Raw genomic sequence first — 9,630 nt, forward strand, 5'->3', positions numbered from 1 at the left:
ATCACGGACACACCGCCTCGCTGCCAAGGGCAGAAGCGCAAACGATGGATGATGGATGATGGATGGCCCTTCCTTGGGATGCGCCATTTCCCGCACAGGCGCCAATTGCCCGGTTCCCGTCGTCACGTTGAGCCGCATTCTCCTCGACCAACCGCGCTTGTTGCCTGCACCTCCACACTCGCTGCTCTGGGCGCACGGGTCTTGTGATTGTCTCACCAAACAGCCAGAGCCTCATGTGATGCCTAGTGATACCTTGCGCGTGGGCACAGCTCCGCCTCGTCGTTGGCAGCCTGCAATGGCGTGCTTGCAGCTCTGCGTCTTGGCTGCAGTGGCGGCCTTTCAGGGACCACCACCAGGCCAGGGGCATATCCCTAGTCCTCGGAACCATGTACGGAATGTGTGTGTTGCGTCTGTCTTTTGACACATGCAGGCGGCTTAGCCGCGTCTGCAGGACCACCACCATCCACTGGGTCAACTGACTGACTGCATGCTCTAATTAGAATACTAGTGTCGCCACATCGAAACCTCCTCCTGGCAACCCACAACACACACTTGTCTGAGGGGTCAGCTGCTGAACACGACTGGCAACCAATTTGATTCTGACGTTTTCGCCATGCTGCGGGTTGGCTCCCCCGGATGGGAAATAGAAGACTACGCCATCAGATCATTTGGAAAAGGCACGGGGATCGGGTGATTCTCTCAGCCCTGAATACTCAATCAGGCCATCAAATCATCACAGAAACAAGAAAACTCTAAATGTCAGTGGTTTGCCGGTTCATGGTCACGACCAGGGCGGCGTCCCTCGAAACACTTCGACCGCGCCAGTGCCGTACAACAGACATCAACCACGGCCTGCTCTCTCTCTTTCCAAGCCAATCCTCACACGGCCACGCTGGCATGTTTCCAATGGCGGGGAGTAGGGAAAGAAAGTCCGCCCCACAGGTCAGGTTTCGCCGTAAAGTGGTCCCTTATATCCTTGAAAGGTCTGCAGTCCAGCTTTGGAGACCACAAGAAACAGAGGTAATCAGAGACGTGACTGCCGGATCATCAATGCGGCCGGAATTACCACCGCCACCGTGACGGCAACCATCTTTCTGCTCGTGCAGCATTCATTACGCCGGTTCGTCACTTCAAGTTTTCTCGAGCCTCCCAGGGACCTTGTTGAGCCAGGCTTGGCGCCGCGTATCGAGGCTATACGAGCTCTGGAAAGGTAAACACAGTCGATGAACGAAACACGATCCAGATGTTTCCTTGAAGCGGACTTGATCTAGGCCCTTTCCTCCAAGAAAGTTAGCCCAGCAGCCTAGCAAGAGAGATAATGAGATCCCCAGAATCTTTTCCACATGTTGCCTATCCGATTAGAGCTGCACCATACCAAGCTAGATGACCAGCTCAAAGAGGACATGGTTCAGGTCTCCGTCGAGAAAATCCTGGTGGTGCGGCGTTGCTGTGCGCATTCGCTCGTTTGAGATTGTGCTTTGAGTGCGTACATAAGTACCTATCACCTCTCGGCGTGAGGCATTCTCGTTGGTGTTCAAGACCTCAGCTGCATATGAGACATACCCCGTTCGTCACCAAAATCAATAGAGAGGAAAGCCTGCCGTGAAATAATAACGCACTATTCGCAAGTCAATAGTCAAGGGAGCGATAAAAGCCGTGAGCTATCAGCACTGGTGTTTCAACCAGAGCAAAGATATAAGTATGGAAAGCCGCCCAGATAGTCAGGTCAACGCAAGACTGCTTGTACGGTGAAGACAAACCAGCACATCTACTAGGACGAGACAGGGAACGGCGTAAAAGATGAATACAAGAACCTGATGAACTCCCTTCTTAGTCTACCCTTTTGAACGTCTCCAGAGATATCTATCCTCGTTGTTACCAGAGATGTCTCAACCACATTTCTTCCAGGCGCTTCTGCAAGCCATGGATGAGAGAGTTGTCATAACACTGAACAAAGAGGAGCCAGTACTCTTAGCAGCGCGCCCTCGGCGATGAGTCTTCAGGCGTGCTTGTACTAGGTAGCAACTGGCCGCGCAAGATGGACATTTCAATATAAATACTGTTGATAGAAGTCATTTGATATCCCCTGGCATGTCTATGTGTTAGGTGCGCCGCGCCGACTGACAGTTTCATAGGTTGTATTCAATGCCAAGGCGCCAGCATCGTCTGCTTCGACTCCTGGGCAAGGCCTCGAGCTATACTGACGGGCCATGGAGAATCACCCATGCTACAGTTCTGCCTGGGAAAATCTCGATGAGTCGAATGGCCTATTCAATAGAATCTTCTGATGTCTGGCTTCTTTGGCGAAACGCTATCCTATTTGACACAGAAGGGTGGTCTAAGGAAGCATTGATGCGCAATTTTGCCGTTTTTGGGTTGTAACAATGGGTCGGTTTGCAATTTTCATGTGCTCTTGATAACGTATGAAACCAGAAACACAATGTTGACTACTGATTGGGAAATGATAATTGTGATCGCAGAGGTCTTTGATAAAGGTCATTGACACGCCAGCTTCGTTCGCTCGCTCATCAGAGAAAAACGCAAGGCATCGTGACTTCTGACATGATGATGCTCACCATGAACACGACGTACTAGAACAATTGAGACCATGCCATTTCGGTAAGTTGTTGAATGCACATAGCTGTCCAAGCTCTATTTGGTGTCTCTTTTAAAATCAGTGCATGCCTGTAATGGTCACATCGTGCTTTTGGGCTCGCATTTGTGCACAGTTTTCTGAAGCAATGCTTGGACAACCTTATTTCTGGTAGCATGCTTCCCGTCAAAATCATCGTCGATTGTTGGCTGGAGATACACTCCTCATGCTGTCCTCTTGACGACCACGCGAACAGCAAGAATCAACTTCAAGATGCCCAGTCGGCGGTCACCGAACGGTACATAACTATCTTTATCAACGCCTACACGAGCCAGCAAACAAATTCCATTCGTTTTGCTCAATGAAATGGGTTCTGTGTATTGTGACAATCTACACACGCGCGTCTAGACGACGACCGCATGATCTGACTTTGGAATTCCGATTTCAAGGGCAGAAACCTATCTCAAACCTGTGCAATGGAGGGCCGAGGCCACCAGGAGACACGATTGAATCGTACCATAATGCTGCACCTATCTAGGCCATTAGCACAAATCAAGAGATGCAATGAAATGACAGAAAGCTCAGGACAAATACTTAGACCGCTTTCACTGGATCCATCAAACATGAACTACGAACACACAAATTCCTGTTTGGACAAAACAAAGCATTATTGGGCGGTCTTCACCATGGCAGAGACCACGCTTCAATCCCCACGGACGTCATTTCTGTCATGGACGTACTGGGGAGCTCTTAGGATAACTTATAGACGGATGAGCCATCCGCGGATACGAACGACTTCAATGGATCTGTCTTCCTTGTTGTTTCGTTCTGGGCATACAACGACAGTGCCTACGCCACACACACATCCCAGACACAGACCTCCAGACTGGAGATCGCTCAAGGAGATGAGCATATCCACTACTCCCACCAAGAGGCTCTAGCTGCAGCAACATGTCCCACATGGTTCGGTTGTCGTGAAAGACAAGCATCCGAGCACCCTGACCTGACGACGCGTCCTTGCATTACGCGACTCGAGTCAATTGTGACACGGTAGATCAGACTGCTCCTGCTTCTACTGGTCTGCTTGGGTCTGCCTACTAGGCAGATAAGAGATGACCCGGTATTCAGATTCTACTCGAAGGACTGAGCATTTCCCTTCACAAGAGGCAATTGGCACATATCCTCTGGGATATATTGCCGTCCCGTTACCCTTTCTTCACGTGTTCCCCTAGCACTGTCGGACTTTCGCGTTTATGAAAGATGCCTTGCGAGCTGATGACCACAGACTCTACTCGACACGAATTATATCGCGCCATTATCCTCTCCCCGTCCCTTCCCCTTGAGTGTTGTCTAAGGAACGCTTGCTATCTCTATCAGTCACAGTGCCAGCTCGGGGCAGAACCCAGCATTCTGTAGACAAACCGAGTGAATAGGATAAGTGTGTATCCAGAATCAGGCCACTGATTAACAGCTACCAGAAGCCTTACCGGCATCCAGGCCCGCGGCATGACTCTCTGCCGGGAAAGTTACAGGCCCGGACTATCTCCCCGGCGTGACGCAGGAATCGATCCTTCACCCTGGACCGGTCGGTGGTGACTTAGCCGCCCCGGTTCTTCAAAGCCCGCATCCACATCCCGCATCGTTGTCGTCCCGCGGCGGTGGCAGCCACAAGCGGAGCCCCTATCTAGGACTTTCACGCCTCGCAGCCTATCTCCCCCCTCTTCCCTCATCCCTTTGACTGACCACATCACCCCTTCATCCCGTATAGTTTCACAGTAACTTGACCCAGGTGCCACGGGGTGGGCTTAGAGACATACATGGACCTGGCAAGAGCACCTCCACGCCCAAGAACTGAGGGGGTCCTCGGGGTTCGGAATGTCGGGAGGGCCAAGGTTGGTGAAGCCTTGTTGAGATTTGGGCACTGGTGGATCCCTTGGAAAGAAAGGGCACCATCTACCTTCAACCCCCCTTGGCTTTTGCAGCTTGTGCGAGTGCCCTTGCATGATGCTCTCCTGCAAGCCACTTACCCAACACTGCTTGTGCTATACAACAGCCTTGGTAGTAGATCTTTTGGAGGGAAACATGGCACAAGCTCCAGCATAGTCCAAAACACGAAGTGGCCCCGAGCAGACTCGGTTGGACAGGCAAAATCACCTGATCCCGCGTAGGGGAGCAACGGCCGCTGGGGAACAGATGGACTTACCTGGGCTCGAATGATTTGTGGCAACATCCGTCACAGTGTCCCTCCCAGAACAACTACACTGAGTAGTTTTCCGGGCGGGACCCTCCACTAGATGTTCCCATCCCCGGAGGGACGTCTCGGCAGAACACGAGGCACACGAAAGAGACAGACAGCCAGACTAGACGACAGAGTGGGCCGACGAACGAGGGGCTCATTTCTCCTCGAGGCTTATACTTTGGCCTGACACGACACTTAGCTTTGCTCTGGCGGGTCATCATGTGCTCGTGCCAGGCTACGTGGGGAGCGTATGCATGCCTTGGGCCGAGTCGAGCAAGCGCGACAAGGCGCTTCCAGGCGGTATGAAGTCTTGCGGCCCAGGAGAGAAGGGGGGGGGTGGGGGGTGGCCGATGGATTCGACTGCGGGAAGAATGGGCGAGCAACTACGTGACGCTGGAGGAGTGGGAACGATGACCTGGCCACGATGACCCCTGGGGGGGTGGTCACGAAGGACTCAGCCCAACAGCCCTACGAGGGCCCCCATGTGAAGAGTAGACCAGAGAAGGGCAAAGAATGGCCGCGCCCAAAGCTGCCGTGAGGCACAGCAGGCACCAAGTGACGTGTTTGCCGCTGCTGTCCCGAGAATGAGATACGCCCTTGTAACTTCACCCTCCCCTGTTCCATTGGTTCCCAGGCCTGGAGGTCCTGCAGAACGGTGGCACCATCTCTGCAACCAGCTTGACGCTATTCAGGAGTCAAAACCAGCCCTACGTTGTGGCGTGGCCGGATGTGCGTTGGTTTTAGGTAGGCGATGCAGTCCTTCGCCACGAAGGATTGCGCCAAGAACGCGTGTCCTTGGGCTTATCAGCCCATCCCCCGCTGAGAAAGACTGACAACAATAGTAACGATAGGTCGGGCAAAGGCGTAATGACGGCGTGGCTAGCGATGATACCTATTCAGTCCCGAAAGTAGCCAAGAGGAGAAATCAAGGCGATTCCAGCCAGCCGGTAGGTACAACCTTACCGAGTCCAGTCGAGGTTCTCTAGATCTATCCTAGGCGTATGGAGGGCTTAACATCGCTCTCACAAGGCGCCGCTAGGGAGTCATGTGGCAGTGCTTGGTCATCAGGAGTCGGGTGACAGCGACTCGTGGTATTCTTGGAATCCAAGTCCTAGTGGTCCCGGCCTCTGAACGGAGTGTTTCGCGAGAACAATACAAGGACTAATTCAATGAGAAGATTGACCTAGAAAGCAGCCAGCAGGGGGAACATTCGCAACCCGAGGGCCAACACAGCCTACAGTCCACCCAGTATGAAAACAATTCAACTCGCAAGGAGGGTGCGGCCAACAGGGGTGAGATTGAGTCCTGGACGGCCGGGATGTAGGCTTCGGATCGCACGAGCCGACTTGAGTGTCTGGGGAGAGTCAAGTTCCCGTGGCCGGCCCTCTCGGATACTCTGTCCTCCAAGATGTCAGCCTGCAGTGCCATGGCGTGGAATTATTGGCCGGAGGAAGCGCAACGTCCCCCAAGCTGAGTAATCTTGATGCCACCAACCACCGCAACAGTTTCCGTGTCCGATCAAAGGCGACTCGGTCACAAACAGTGCCGTTTTCCGAGGCGCTCCGCCAGAGTTACTGACCTCTCGTGCCTCAGACTGAAGCCACGGGCCATGCTCACATATCCGTGAATCATGGCCAGTTACATGACGAGGGAACCCTCTCTCGTATCCTCCGCAACCTCTTGGGAACTTTTTCAGACTACATAGTAGATCCGGAATGTGTCCGAGCCGGAATATGACTGGTGTTCAAAGTCCCAGCTGCACGTTCTGCGAATCTCAGGCGATGATGGTGGCCGCGTTCACGCGGACATAGAGAAACTCCCGAAATGCGCAAATTAACGCAAGGTGTGCCCCAAACGAAGGAGTGACACCCAATTGCAAAGGTTATTGCGTTTGTGTGCCTCGTGAAGCTACTAACTCTGACGTTGTCGTTTGAAATTGTCGTGGTCTTGTTAGCCAGACCAAGATCGCGGGAACGTTGACTACTCGACGTAGTAGTCGTGACGCCACCACACGTTACCTCGCGGCTTTTGGACAGAAGTCTAGATGAGCCCCAAACGAGCTAAGCACGGCAAATGCCCCGCGCTCCAAATGCCGACCATCTTGTCAGCCGTACTCCGCCCGGCAAAGCATCCCCACGTCGTGGACAACGGCGGACCACGGAGGGGATAGCTTTCTAAGAGGAGTGAGCTATGAGGGTGGTCAGTCAGCCCTACTGATATTGAGAGGCCGGGGTAGGCGCAACCGCGCCACGTGAGTTCTCGCCAGCGCCTCTCCTCTGCAGCTGGTGTGTAGTAAAGATACAGCGTGCAGCAGATAGTCCTCCATTTCATCAGGATACTGGCTCGGTCCCTCAAGGTGCTTAGACGCCCAGTTTGGTGAGCTAGATGTTGAACCGCATGGGATAGCTTCTCAGTGCCGTCCACACGGCCGCGAATCACGGGTTTGCGCATTCTTCTCACCAAGGCCCGAGTGAAAACAATTGAAAGCAACAGTGGAGAATGACGGGTTTTGTGTCAAGACCATAAAGCAGCATAACAGGACCCAGCCTGGGTAACAACAGAGTTAGCTGAAGTTGAAAGCGAATCTCTCGTGTCCCACGGGGGCGGCAACCTAGAACGCCACGGCCAATTTGGCCGTCCTGATGGTTGCTCGATACTCAGGTCAGGTCAGCGGTGGGTGACTAACGTCACTAAGGGACCAGCAGCGTGGGTGGCTTCGAGCGCAAAAACACGGGGTTGGGAGCTCCTATAGCTTCGGGGCTCGGCGTGTCCTGGCAGGTGTGACAGCAGCCTCGGAGGTCACACAACTCCCTTGGGCGTGTGTTGAGAGATCGGAGCACTATTCCGAGCGTCTACGATCTGATTAGCTTTGTAGCGGGATGTGGCGCGCCGCAGAAAGGCCGAGCTGCGCAGTCGTAATACCGTGAGGTTTCGACGACCCCAGGCAGAACAAGCATTGTACTAAGAGCGTGTTGGCAAGACATCAAACCTAGATAGGAGCACCAGCAGCCCCCCATCCCCCCCTTGCTTGAACTGGCAATTGTAAGTAGTTGGCCCCCTCTGGCTAGTGAGTAATGCAGCAATCGTGGGCTTGCTGTATCATGACTCTTGCACTCGGTACAGCTCGATGCCGCCGCAGGCCACCGTCGCGGACTGTCTCTCCTTGTGCTAGTGTTTGACCTGGCGACAACTGCGCAGCATCGCCAAACCCTTTTCCGCTGGCATCCTCTGAGTCCCCGCTCCAATCGCGGCTCGTGGACATGGTGACATTTGCACCGTCTCGAATCTAGGGTCGGTGTCCAGCGCCTCGGGAAATACTCCGACCTGCTCATTCGACCATGGGACATCGTGCCCCGTCAAGAGCGAGTGCTGCGGGGCCTTCGATCAGCGTCGGTGATCCCTCAATGCCTGAAAATAGCGGCAATCGGATGTGGAGCGCTGCCGTTGGTGAGCCTGGGCCAGCCACAAAATGAATGACGTCTCACGTCGTCTTATCTCCGACGCCACGGTCAGGGCACGATGGGTTCAAAAGACGCCCTATGACTGCGCGGTAAGCGGAACAGGATTGTGATTCGCGGCCGCCAGGGCTTCTCCACGTAATCCGACAACCTTTCTAGAGCCGGAAAATGATCGAGCCTGCGTGTATTGGGGTGCTGCGCTGCCTCCGCACAACAAGTGCTTCGGGGTAGTAGTCCATTCGGCCGAGTCATTGTGGCGCCGAAGTAACCCAGATGTTATTTGCGACACCTCGTTCTCCGAGTTGTTGACTGATGGCCGGCCACCGGTGGAGTCGGCAATGATGAGCGTCTCTTTGACGCTGGGAAGCCTGTTCCTTGTTATTGCGTGCCACGAGCAGTCGCGGATTTCGCACGATATCTGTTCTTCCACTGTCTCTCGCCTAGCAAGTCATCGTCAATATACTTGAGCTGCAGCATGCGCAGCTGGTCTCGGTTTTACATAGAGGATAAGAACCAATGTGCTCTATATCGGACCAGCAAGAAGCAGGCGCACATCTCAGAATTCGGAGATTTAACCGTCGTGAATGGGTGTCCCATGAAGGTCTGACGCTCTCGGGCTCATGACAAACTAGACCATAAATTGCGGCACCCGCCACAAAAGCCCGACAACCTCACCTTCGAGCTTAATCAGAGTGCTGGTGAATAGCGTCATAGATTGGACCCATAGGATAAGCACGACCACCTTGGTGAACGCGTATCTGCGGCCCTTTAATCGGATCCGGGCCATCCCACGCGGATGGGACCTTTTGCTGGCTAGAGCTATGTGATCACATATCGTGGAGAAAGTGCGTGAAACCTGCCTTCCAGAGGTCGATTGCCCCAGGATCCGCAACTGACGGGCACGGTGACTTGCCAGCATGTTGTTGGGGTCGCTTTTGGGTGCCCCTGATCTGTGCTTGCTGCTTAAGCCCGGAGCCAGAGATGGCGATCAGATCGCGGGAGTTGTTCAGTTGAGCACGGTCTTTCAAGATATGGGGATTTGTACTCGAGGGCTAGTCTCGGGAGGGGATATGCTTCAATGCAAGTATGACTGAAGTGCTAGATTTGAGGATCTAGGCCATTGACAGTTGGCTGTCCGCGGCTAGTGGTCGTGGCTTGGACCCAAGGAGACGGTAAAGTTTACAGTTGAGGAAAGCCATGGTACGAGTCGATTGGAGCTCTATGGCCGCGCTGTTGTAACTCTTGCGCCTAACATCCGATAGGGATTCCGACGGCGCACCGAGAGAAATAATCAGCTTGCCCCGTCTCGTTGTGGAATTGGCCGTCGCGCAGAGCAGCGC

The sequence above is a fragment of the Microdochium trichocladiopsis genome, assembly GCF_020744255.1.
Source record: "Microdochium trichocladiopsis strain MPI-CAGE-CH-0230 chromosome Unknown B0I36scaffold_1, whole genome shotgun sequence".
NCBI lineage: Eukaryota > Fungi > Ascomycota > Sordariomycetes > Xylariales > Microdochiaceae > Microdochium > Microdochium trichocladiopsis.